Raw genomic sequence first — 11,105 nt, 5'->3', positions numbered from 1 at the left:
ACAACAGTTTTAGAGTAGTGTTTTAAGTTTCCTAATGTCTAAAGGCAATATCTGCAAAATCTTTGAAGATTTAAAATTATTTTTGTGAAATCAATTTTTCATATACAATCATGAATTATAGATAAATAGATATATCATATATATTATATATTACATATTTAATAAAGAACTACTAAAATTACAAACATTATTTCCTGTTAAAAATTAGAAGTTAACCTAATTCAAAATTTTCATCTGGTTCCTTGTACAAAACTACAATCCAATATATCCTCCCCTACTCCTGAAAATTCACTAGATAATTACTTTTTATATTATTTGTATGCTTCTAAAATTATGGTCTCTCTTTTTTTGAGTTTTTTTTACCCCCTCCTACTAAACAGAAGAGTTTACTGTCTTCACTTTCAAGTTGCTTTTTATTGTCTCACATCGAAATCTTTTTAAATTGTCTCACATCGAAATCTAGCCAACTAAGTTTGCCTTCTTTGTATCACTTATTATTATATCATTCTCTCTTCTGAACCAAATGTAATAGAATCTTTTCATAGTCTCCACTCATCTTACCTTTCTACACATATATTTCAGATGAACTATGTCTGTCTTTTTCTTTAAGCATTAAAGCTACAAAAGTAATTCTACAAGATAATTTGCATTCAATAGGATTCTGAGTTACATCTACCTAGTACCTCCTTAGTACACAAGCAAATTTTAATATTCAGGAATCCAAAAAAAGCTATCATTTAAATAACATATTTGATTATATAGCTACTAGCCATAATTAAAAGTAGACATAATAATAAAATATTTTAACTTTTTATAGAATTAGATGAATTTTATAATGTTTCATTTTATTTTTATCATTGAAGAAATCAAACACTTAAAAGAGTCTTTTTTAAATATTTCACTGGAATATTTTTAATAAGAAATTAAGTTGGTTTGAAATATTCAATAATTTCTACATCATGAATTTTATGGAGTCAACTAATTTAAATTTTGCTCAAATGATCATTTTTATGTTTCCAACTTGTTTAACTGGTGCCCACCAAATGCATAATAGACAGAAACTGTATTTCAATATTAACTACCACATTGTAAAAAGGAGAAAAAAATATGGCCATAACCAAAAATAAATAAAGTTTTATTTATTTTTAAATTAAATTAAAAGTTTGTTCAATTGTCTCAATAAAAGGATCTTGTATATGACTAAGTAGGTGTGTTTTGTTTGTTTGTTTTTTCCTCTTTTAATATTTATTAAAATATTAAATGTGCCTTGGACAAATTTTATTAATGTATACACAAAGTTCTGGGAAAGTGTAATTTTGGTTCATTTAAATAAGATGTGCATTCAAACCACGTTTTTATTAAAAAGATGATAAGCTTTCAGTTAAGAGGTTTGGAAGTAGCATGTTATTTTGAATATTATATATTAATTTTCTATCATTTAAGACTTAAAACTTTTTAAATTGTATTATTCCATTTATTTTCTTTTTTATTGATGTATAATTGACATATAGCATTAGTTTCAGGTGTACAAAATAATAAATAATAATAAAATAATGAAGAATGTATCACAGAGTCCTTTGAACTTGAATTGATGATTTCAACAGTTGTTATGTTTCATACAACCAGTGTAAACAAAAATATAATAGTTTGGGATTTATTCTTTAGAGGTTAGCTCAAAAACAGCTGTACTACTATATATGTATATTAAATACTTTCTACTAAATGAGCTCATCATGATACTAACATGCTTGGATAAATTAAAAGTTTGTATTAAAATGAAAATGCACTTTCTTCATGTCAGTGATTTACTGAATCAAATAAAATGGCTCAAAATCTGCAAAAACCATCTTAAATAAGATTGCTAATCTTTTTATGAACTTGGTCAAAAAATAACCTTAAATATTTAAACAGTGTTCTGGTGTCATAGAGTACAATTCTTCAATTATAAAATATATTTTTGCTTACACAGAGATTACTTTTAAACATTCATTGATCATCAGTTAAGTGCAGTAGTTAACACAGCAGGAATTATTTTTGCAACATTGTTTGAGAGATACACAGTGATTTTTCTTAGCCTTAGTTTATAATCTTGGATCCATCAAAAGGTTCTTGATACTCATTAAAAAGTCCTTTGTGGAGATGAAAATAGTTCATGTCCAGCCTTTATTCCCAGACATAGCATTCTAAACCCATAGCATTCTTTACTTTAGTTAATATTATTTTCCATGTTTTTTCAAGTCTACAACTCTAAGGATACTTGTTGCCCTCCAGCTTAAATACATATTTCTGAACACTGCCTTGAAATTCGTCCACTGGCTAGACCAAGATAAAACACATGCATGCATTTTTTTTCTTGCCTCTGAATTGCAGATAAAAAACCTTATTTTACAGAAACATTTTATTAGTGAATCCTAGTTATTTAAATCTACAAGCAAAATCCCTGCTATTCCATTTAACTAAATAGCTGTATTTTTGCCACTTATATAACTGTTTCTTTTTTTCCTTGTTAATAAATTCTTTAAGAAATGGTGTCAAGTATTTCTCAAATATGTATTCCAAAACTTTGAACTCTTAAGTGAGCATTATGCTACTTGTTGGCCACCACTAAGGAAGAAATTTATAATAAATAAAATGAAACACAGTTTTCATTCTGTTAAGCTTGGAAATTTATAAAAAAGCAAGAACAAATGGTTGAAATTGGTTTGCTAGAACAACAGTAAAAATGAGAAAATATTTAATGGACTATGCTAATATATGATGAAGTCCCTAAATTGTAATTTACAATCAAAACATTTGGTAGCACCTTTGAAGCATTTCTTTTTTGGACAGTATCCATGTTGCCTGCAAATTCTTACAGTTACGTTAATATACAAAGCCTTCATAATTATATTGGTTTAAATACATTTTCTGATGTTCAGATAATCCTTTTCATATAACTTCTGTGTGTGTATTAAAATAAGATTATCTGAACATCGGAAAATTTGTGTGTGTAAACATGTAATAGTGAAAAATATACAAATAGTGGAAAAAAAGGAATAATAGCAACAGTGCCCCCAAATAATAGTTCTTATTATCCAGATATTTTTGTAAGAGTTTTAGCCTAATAAAAATTTTAATTCCTCTTAAAAGCAAATCAGAAGTCCCTTGGAAACAGTACTTTTTACCCAGCCACAAGATCAGACTCAATAAAGTAAATACAACAGTGCAGGAAGAGTTGAGGAAACTTATTAACACCTTAAACGTCCCCAACCCTCTTAGATTCTCTTTCCCATTAGGCTATTATACGGCTTAAACTTCCTACCAGAGCAAGTTATTCTCTCGGTAAAAATATTACAAACTCAATGTCACCCATTTAAAAGGCAAATGTCTTTGAGAGGTGTAATGCATTGTGGCTTATCCATTGTTACTACAAAGTAAAGTAGGTAGATATAGTCAGTGATTACATAAACACACATTTATGTAAGGTTTAGTAGTTTCTGTTAATCTCACTTCATTCCTGAATTTGAAACCAAAGAAGAGGTAGGTTCACACAGATGATAAAATTGGATTGAAAATGCAACTTTGGAGCCTCTGGTCAAGATGGCAGAGTAGGGATACATTATACTTGCATCCTCACAACCACATCAAAATTACAACTACAGAACAGCCCATCATTGAATTGTCTCAAGTCTAGCTGAACAGAAGTCCTAAAACTAGGGACATACAGAAGAGACCATCTAGAGATTAAAAGAAGGGGTAGAGATGCAAAATGGAATGGTCCCACACCAGTGGGCAGTGGTTGAGAATTAGGAGGAATATCTCAGCTGTGGAGGTCCCACAGAAGAAGCAAGGGGTCCCAGCTCCACAACAAACTCCCAGCCCAGGGTTCCAGTGACCAAAAGAGAAGTCCCCCCCCACAACTTCTGGCTGTGAAAATCAGCAGAGATTATGGCTGAGTGAGACGACGGGTGGCTGGAGTAGCAAACATTCCTCTTAAGGGGTCTGCATGCAGACTTACTCACAAATGAACTTGCTTTGAGCTCCAGAGCTGAGGCAGCAGCTTGAAGGCACCAGGGACATATAGGGAGGAATTGAATTGTCTGGCTTCAGGATAAAGACTTAAGGGACAGCTTTCTCCTAGACAGAAATGCTGGCAGAATAAATTATTTCTTTGTTGGGCCCTCCTGCCTCAAAGCCTGTAGACTCAGGCAGTTGCCATATCTGAGTCTCCACCAACCTGGCCAACAGGAACCCTGACCTGATGATTCCCTGAGACCCCACCCCACCCAACTTGTGGGCCCACTCAAGCTGCTTGCAATTGTTTTTCCATATAAACGACCTGTCTTGGCCCATGCTTCAAAATTTTCAAAAATCTCTCCAAGGTTCGCAAAATCTAAAGAAGCAGCACTTGGTTTCAGTGTGCCCCACAGCTCTTGATGAGCTGCCTTAAGCCTAGGACAAAAGGCAGCCAGCCTCAGTTTTTGGTTTGGCCTCTCGAGGCGCCATAAATCTGACAGCAGTTGGCAGCCATATGTGGATTGCAGGGTGACTCTTGCCAGGTGGCCCAAGGAAAGGCACAAGCTACAGCTGAACTTGGCCTGAGCAGGGCCCCTTCCAGGAGGGCTCAGGGCCAGCACTCTGGGTAGCCAACTTCAGACCAAGCTGAAGCACCACTCGGGGCTGCATCCAAGGACAACACATCCAAAAAGAAGACTGGGCAGGCATCCAAGCCATGCTAAAGTGAATCCTGTTCCATTGGGTCAATCCCTCACTGGCCAATCCTCACAACCAACAAACCCAAAGGTCCCTCTCACTGATCTGCAAACAGCAAACAAGTTTCAATTACAACAGGAGGGCACGCACGGTTCGTACTAGGGACACGCCTACAGCATCTGGTTCAGGTGACCAGGGAAGACTGTGCCACTGGGCTCCACAAGACACATATTACATAAGGCCACTCTACTAAGACCGAGAGACATAGCAGCCCTTCCTAATACATAGAAACAAACAAACGGAGGCTGTCAAAATGGGGACAAAGAAACATGTCCCAAATGAAGTAACAGAACAAAGCTCCAGAAAAAGAACTAAACAAATGGAGACAAGCAATCTACCAGATTCAGAGCTCAAAATACTACTTATAAGGATGCTCAATGAACTTAGGGGAAGAGTAAATGAACTCAGTGAGAACTTTAATGAAGAGATAGAAAACATAAAAATGGAGATAGAAAACATAAAAAAAGAACCAATCGAAAATGAAGACTATAATAACTGAAAGAAAGAATACATTAGAGGGAATTGATAATAGATCAGATGAAGCAGAGAATCAAATCAGTGTTTTAGAAGATTAAGTAGCAGGAAAAAACCAATCAGAACAGCAACACGAAAAACAAATCCAAAAAAATGAGGTTAGTTTAAGGGCTTCTGGGGAAAAAAAATCTAGCATACCAACTTTTAAAACATAGCAGTACCAGAAGGAGAAGACAGAGAGCAAGGAATTGAAAAACTATTTGAAGAAATAATGACAAAGAACTTCCCTAACCTGGTGAAGAAAATAGACATACAAGCCCAGGAAGCACAGAGAATCCCAAACAAAATAAACCCAAAGAGGCCCACACCAAGACATATTATCATTAAGAGGCCAAAGGTTAAAGATAGAGTCTTAAAAGCATCAAAACAAAAGCAGTTAGTTACCTACAAGGGAGCTCTCATAAGACTATCAGCTGATTTCTCAACAGAAATTTTGCAGGCCAGAAGGGATTGGTCAGAAATATTAAAAGTGATTAAAAGTGAGGACCTACAACCAAGATTGCTCTACCTAGCAAAGCTCTCATTTAGATTCAAAGGACAGATAAAGACCTTCCTAGACAAGAAAACGCTAAAGAAGTTCATCAACATCAAATCAGTATTAAAAGCAATGTTAGAAGGACTTCTTTAAGAAGTAAAAGAAAACAAAAAGATTAAAAATATGAATAATAAAATGGCAATAACTACATATCTATCAACAATTACTTTAAATGTAAATAAATTAAATACTCCAATCAAAAGACAGCATGGCTGAATGCATAAAAAAAAAAGACCCTTATATATGCTGCCTACAAGAGATACTTCAGATAGAAAGACTAAAAGTAAAAGAATGGAAACAAATATTTTATGAAAATGAAAACAAAAAAAAGCTAGGGTAGCAATATTTATACCAGACAAAATGGACTTTAAACAAAAGGCTATAACAAGAAACAAAGAAGGATCCAGTAATTCTACTTCTGGGCATTTACTGGAAGAAACCCAAAACACTACTTTGAAGGGACGTATGACTCCATATGTTCATTGCAGCATTTACAACAGCCAAGATATGGAGGCAATCTGGTTGTCCATTAATAGATAAATAAATAAGAGGGGATGGTACATATATACAATGGACTATTACTCAGCCATAAAAAAGAATGAAATCTTTCCATCTGCAGTAACATGCATGGCTCTAGAGGGTACTGTGCTGAGCAAAGTCAGAGAGAGAAAGACAAATACCATATGATTGCACTTACATGTGGAATCCAAAGGACAAAACAAACAAACAAAACAGAAACATGTTTTGATGGTTGCCAGATGGGAGGGGGTGTGGGGGGCAGGTGAACAAGAGAAGGGATTAAGAAGTACAAATTATTAGTTACAAAATAGTCATGGGGATATAAAGTATATCATAAGAAATGTAGTTAATAATATTGTAATAACTGTATATGGATACGGTGTGAGATGGGTACTAGATTTATCGGGGTGATCACTTTGTAAGATATAGAAGTGTCTAATCAACATGTTGTACACCTGAAACTAATATAATATTGTATGCCAACTTTAACTGAAAAAATATTTTTTAAATTATATATAAAAAAGAGAGAGAATGCAGCTTTGACCAGCAGCCAAATATAGTTTCTGAATACTTTACCTCAGGATTGTACCTACCCACTCCCCAAAAACAAGGAAGAGTGAAGGAAAGCATATTGTTCTCTTGGACAGTGTAGTGTCCCTCAGAAACAAAGCAGGACACTAGTTAAAGTGATAAAGACAGATTTTAATCAGCAATATACTATTGCAATTGAAAAGAGTGTCCTGCTTGAAGTGAACTTAACCTTGATTTGTTCAGAGGTGATTGGCACTTTAAAGGGAGAATGAAGTAAAGGGAGAGAAAATGGTGCAAATTTGACCAGTCGAGGAGGTAAAAAATTACTAAAGGTTGGTCAGGGTAGATGCCAATTAGGCCAGCTGTATGTTTTAGCTGATGGTTATGGAAGTTAAGATTCTATCATACCCCAAAACATTGGGAGACGGAGGCCCTATCTTAGATAATTACATTTCAAAGAAATGGTTCTCAGGTCCTTGAGAAAGGCACTCCTGAGTTTTAGGAGGTACATAAACATCTCAAAGGGACAGAAAAAGATGAACAATTATAAGCCTTTTTTAGTTAATGCTCTAAAAAAGAAAAGGAGGTCAGGGGCCTATGTCAGGTGTTGGCTAGAACAAATAGTGAATTCTTTTGACAGCACTGAGCTTATCCAGACAAAACTCAAAATGAGGCTGGCTGGGTTGTCCCTGGGACTCAAGCTTAGGCTACTAGAAGCCATGTTAAAGTTGGGTGAAGTCTTAGTGAAGGGGTTTGAATGGACCATTCTGCTTAGAGTTTTTGCAGTTCTCCACAGGCCACAAAGAAAATGCTGAGAGGGGGCAGGTTTTGAGCATGCTCTGTGCCTCTGCTCAACCTCTGAAGAGGGCTGAAAAAGGTAAGAGTTATCTTGCCAATACAACCAGGAGGCTAATGTTTCTATTCTTTGGAGCCTGGCAGGGCTATCAAGAGTGGAGTAGGGTGGATCCTCTGGGATGATTATGACCTCAACGGAAACATTTGGCAATGTCTAGAGATATTTTTGTTTGTCACATCGGGATTGGGTACTGCTAATGGAACCAGTAGGTAGAGGCCAGATTCTGCTATAGGGAAGAAAAATAATGTTCCTTCTTTCCTCCTAAGGTCCTGGTTGAGATCCCTGTAATGAAAGACAGACTAACAAAACAAAAACAAACAGAAGTTAATTAACATGTATACCTCATGTATACATGTGAAATACCAAGGGAAAAATGAGTAACTCCAAGAGGTATTTTAGAATTCAGGGTCTTAATAAGGAAAGGGGAGGTAGAAGGTGGTATAGGGAGAATAAATGACTTTTAGGAAAGATAAATGGGCCCTTAGAAAAATAGATGGGAGACAGTTTGTGACAAAGTTTGTCTGGGTGTGATACAGACTTCTAGTCTTCTCTATGGTTATGAGTCAACCTTTCCTTGTTGATAAAACTCCTTGGGGGTCAAGGGGTGGAGGATTTATGACTATTGAGTCCCTTTTGGAGAATTTATCTTTAGGCATATAAGAGGAGTTCAGAGGAAGTGTCTTCCTCATTTGCTCGTATGCAAGTGCCTATAACTCAAAATAATCAATATACCATTACTCTTCCCCTAAATACATTTGGGGTGGCATGTCCTGCTACCTTTCACTACTAAGCATCCTATAGTGCACAAGACAATTCTCCACAACAAAGAATTATTAAGCTTCAAAAGCCAATAGTGGCTAGGTTAAGAAACCCTGCCCAAGCATTTGCAATGTACTTTAAGATTCATTGCTCATATTATTCTCACAATTGCCATGTGGGAAAGGATGAGAGATACCGTCATTTAACCTAAGAGACAGCTGGGTCTCAAAGGTTAAAAATTTCTCAGCATTACACACTTGAACCTAAACTTCTGATTATAAATAGCAATATACTCCTTTTTAAAGAGGAGTATATAAGCAAGTGGTCTCATCACTTCCTGGAATAACAGGTTAAAAAGGGGCCAACATGTTTATGGCCATGCTACCCTGAACAAGCTGATCCCATCTGATCTCGGAAGCTAAGCGGGGTCGGGCCTAGTTAGTACTTGGATGGGAAATCACCTAGGAAGACCAGGTACTGTAGGTGTAAAAAATAAAAAAAACAAGAGGAGTGTAAGCTGACAAGTTCCTTGCAATCTATGAGGTCAACCAAGAGCTGCCTTGTGTAAAAATAAAATAAAAATAAAAATAAAATAAAATAAAATAAATAAATAAAATAAAATAAAATAAAAGGGGCCAACGTAACAAAGCTTTTATAATCAAGGAGGCAACAGGAAGACTCGTAGCAGAGCAGAAAATAGACAATGAAAGGAAAGGTAATAAGAATACCGGAAAGAAATTCACCAACCTCTCATTAATAAGTGTCAGCCCTGCCAGAAAAATATGGAAACTTTCTTTCTCTAACTGTGTTGTTTAATGGAGAAAATTGGTATTAATTATAAATTACTTTTGTTTGTGGGATTTCCTCATCTTCTCATAAATTGCATATGGTGTTTAATCTTAGAAGAATTCATGCTACTTTTTGAATAATAATTTTCTCCAAGTAAAAGTCATATTCTTTCTGCCAGTTCAGATGCTGCTGTATAGTTTTAGGGATATCCCATAGATATTTGTGACAATGCAAAATTTGTGAGTAGTTAAATGTAGACAGTGGCAGGCACTATCATAGAAGATGAGTTCTTGATTAGGAAAAAGGTACAATTTTGTGAATATTGAAGAGAAATTGAAAAGAACACATGACTAACTTCTTATTCAATATGAACAATATCACGTACCATTATTATTACAAAGGGGGGCCTGTGCTAGAATTTAGTAGACAAGCCAGTGATAAAATGAAAAGATTCTCCTTCATAGCTAGTCAGTCTTCCAAATGGTTGACACTGAGGTGGTGCTAATAAAAATTAGCAAAATTAAGTCGTGGACGTCTCCACAGTTTAAGTGTGGAGAGAGACATATAAACAATTGACTATAATAAAACATGATAAGAGCTATAATCTTAATAAAGTAATATAAAACATGGAAGAAAAAAATGAATAAAAGGTAGAATGTAAGTGTGTATTAGCTAGGGTTCTCTGAAGAAACAGAACCAATAGGATAGAAGGCTGATAGTGTAAATCCTGAACTGAGTCCAAGAGTCTGAGAAGCAGGACAACAGATGTCTAAGATCAGAAGAAGATGAATATCTCAGCTCAAGGAGAGAAGGAAGGAGAGAGAGAGAATTTGCCCTTCCTTAGGCTTTTTGTTCTGTTTGGTCACTGAAGATTGTATGATGCCTGTCTACGCTGGGGATGGCCACCTGCTTTATTTGGTTCACTAATTCAGATTTAATCGCTCCCAGAAACACCTTTACAGACACACCCAGTAATAATATTTTATTAACTATCTGGGTATTCCTTAGCCCAGTAAAGTTGACACATAAAAGAATCATCAGTCTACTCCTAGTCAACTTGGTAGTCATAGGTATCTCCTTAAATCATGCTTAATCTCCAAACAAAGAAAATAACAAAGTCATAATTTTGTCTCTCCCCAGAGGTCCGGGTAGGGCTGAAAGTTCTAACATTCTAATCCCATGGCTGATTCCTCTAGCAACTAGCCTCCACTCTTCAAGAATCACTTCATTAACATAAACTCATGTATGGTTGAAATAACAAAAAATGCTTCTCTCATCCGGGAAATTTCAAATGTTTTTAGGAGCTCTGTGTTGGGAACTGGAGATAAAGATCAAATATATATTTCTTATTAAATCACAGTATCATTGATTCCCAAGGCAGATGTAATGGAATTTGGAAGTTGACTCATTGTAGGGGTCGAAGGAATGGGAAAAATCAAAAGTGTCTGGTGATTTCTTATTGAATGCCTGGTCGATAAATAATAATATAGTTAAAAGGTTCTTAAAGGAAGAGAAAAAGAGTGAGGAAATAGCACAGAAAATAACAAATTATTTTGTGTATATGTTTATCAGAAGATACCTACCCATGATCATGCATACAGTAGTATTTCAATATAAGACTTGAGATTTAAAAGAATACTAATGGCTAAAAACATTTATTTACTATACGTCTGTTTATTGTTGACATATTGAGCATTTCTCAGACTAGAATTTTGATTGCTGTTTTGAAGTCTAGGGAGTATTTAAAGAAAATTATATCTAATGGGGAGATAAAATAAGCACATAGTTTTACAGTGAGTAATGCATATTTAATAACGTAATTCCATGATA

At 35.1% G+C, this 11,105-nt stretch overlaps 1 pseudogene; it reads left to right on the top strand.

Annotated features, from left to right (window-relative positions):
- Nucleotides 1-8,854: 8,854 nt before the first annotated feature.
- LOC120595207 (uncharacterized) lies at nt 8,855-8,972 on the top strand (annotated as a pseudogene).
- The last annotated feature ends 2,133 nt before the right edge of the window (nt 8,973-11,105 follow it).

This window comes from Pteropus medius, unplaced genomic scaffold (genome assembly GCF_902729225.1).
Source record: "Pteropus medius unplaced genomic scaffold, Ma_sr-lr_union100, whole genome shotgun sequence".
In the NCBI taxonomy this organism is placed as follows: domain Eukaryota; kingdom Metazoa; phylum Chordata; class Mammalia; order Chiroptera; family Pteropodidae; genus Pteropus; species Pteropus medius.
The sequence above is the reverse complement of the archived record's forward strand: the minus strand, read 5'-3'. Positions and strand labels throughout refer to the sequence as shown.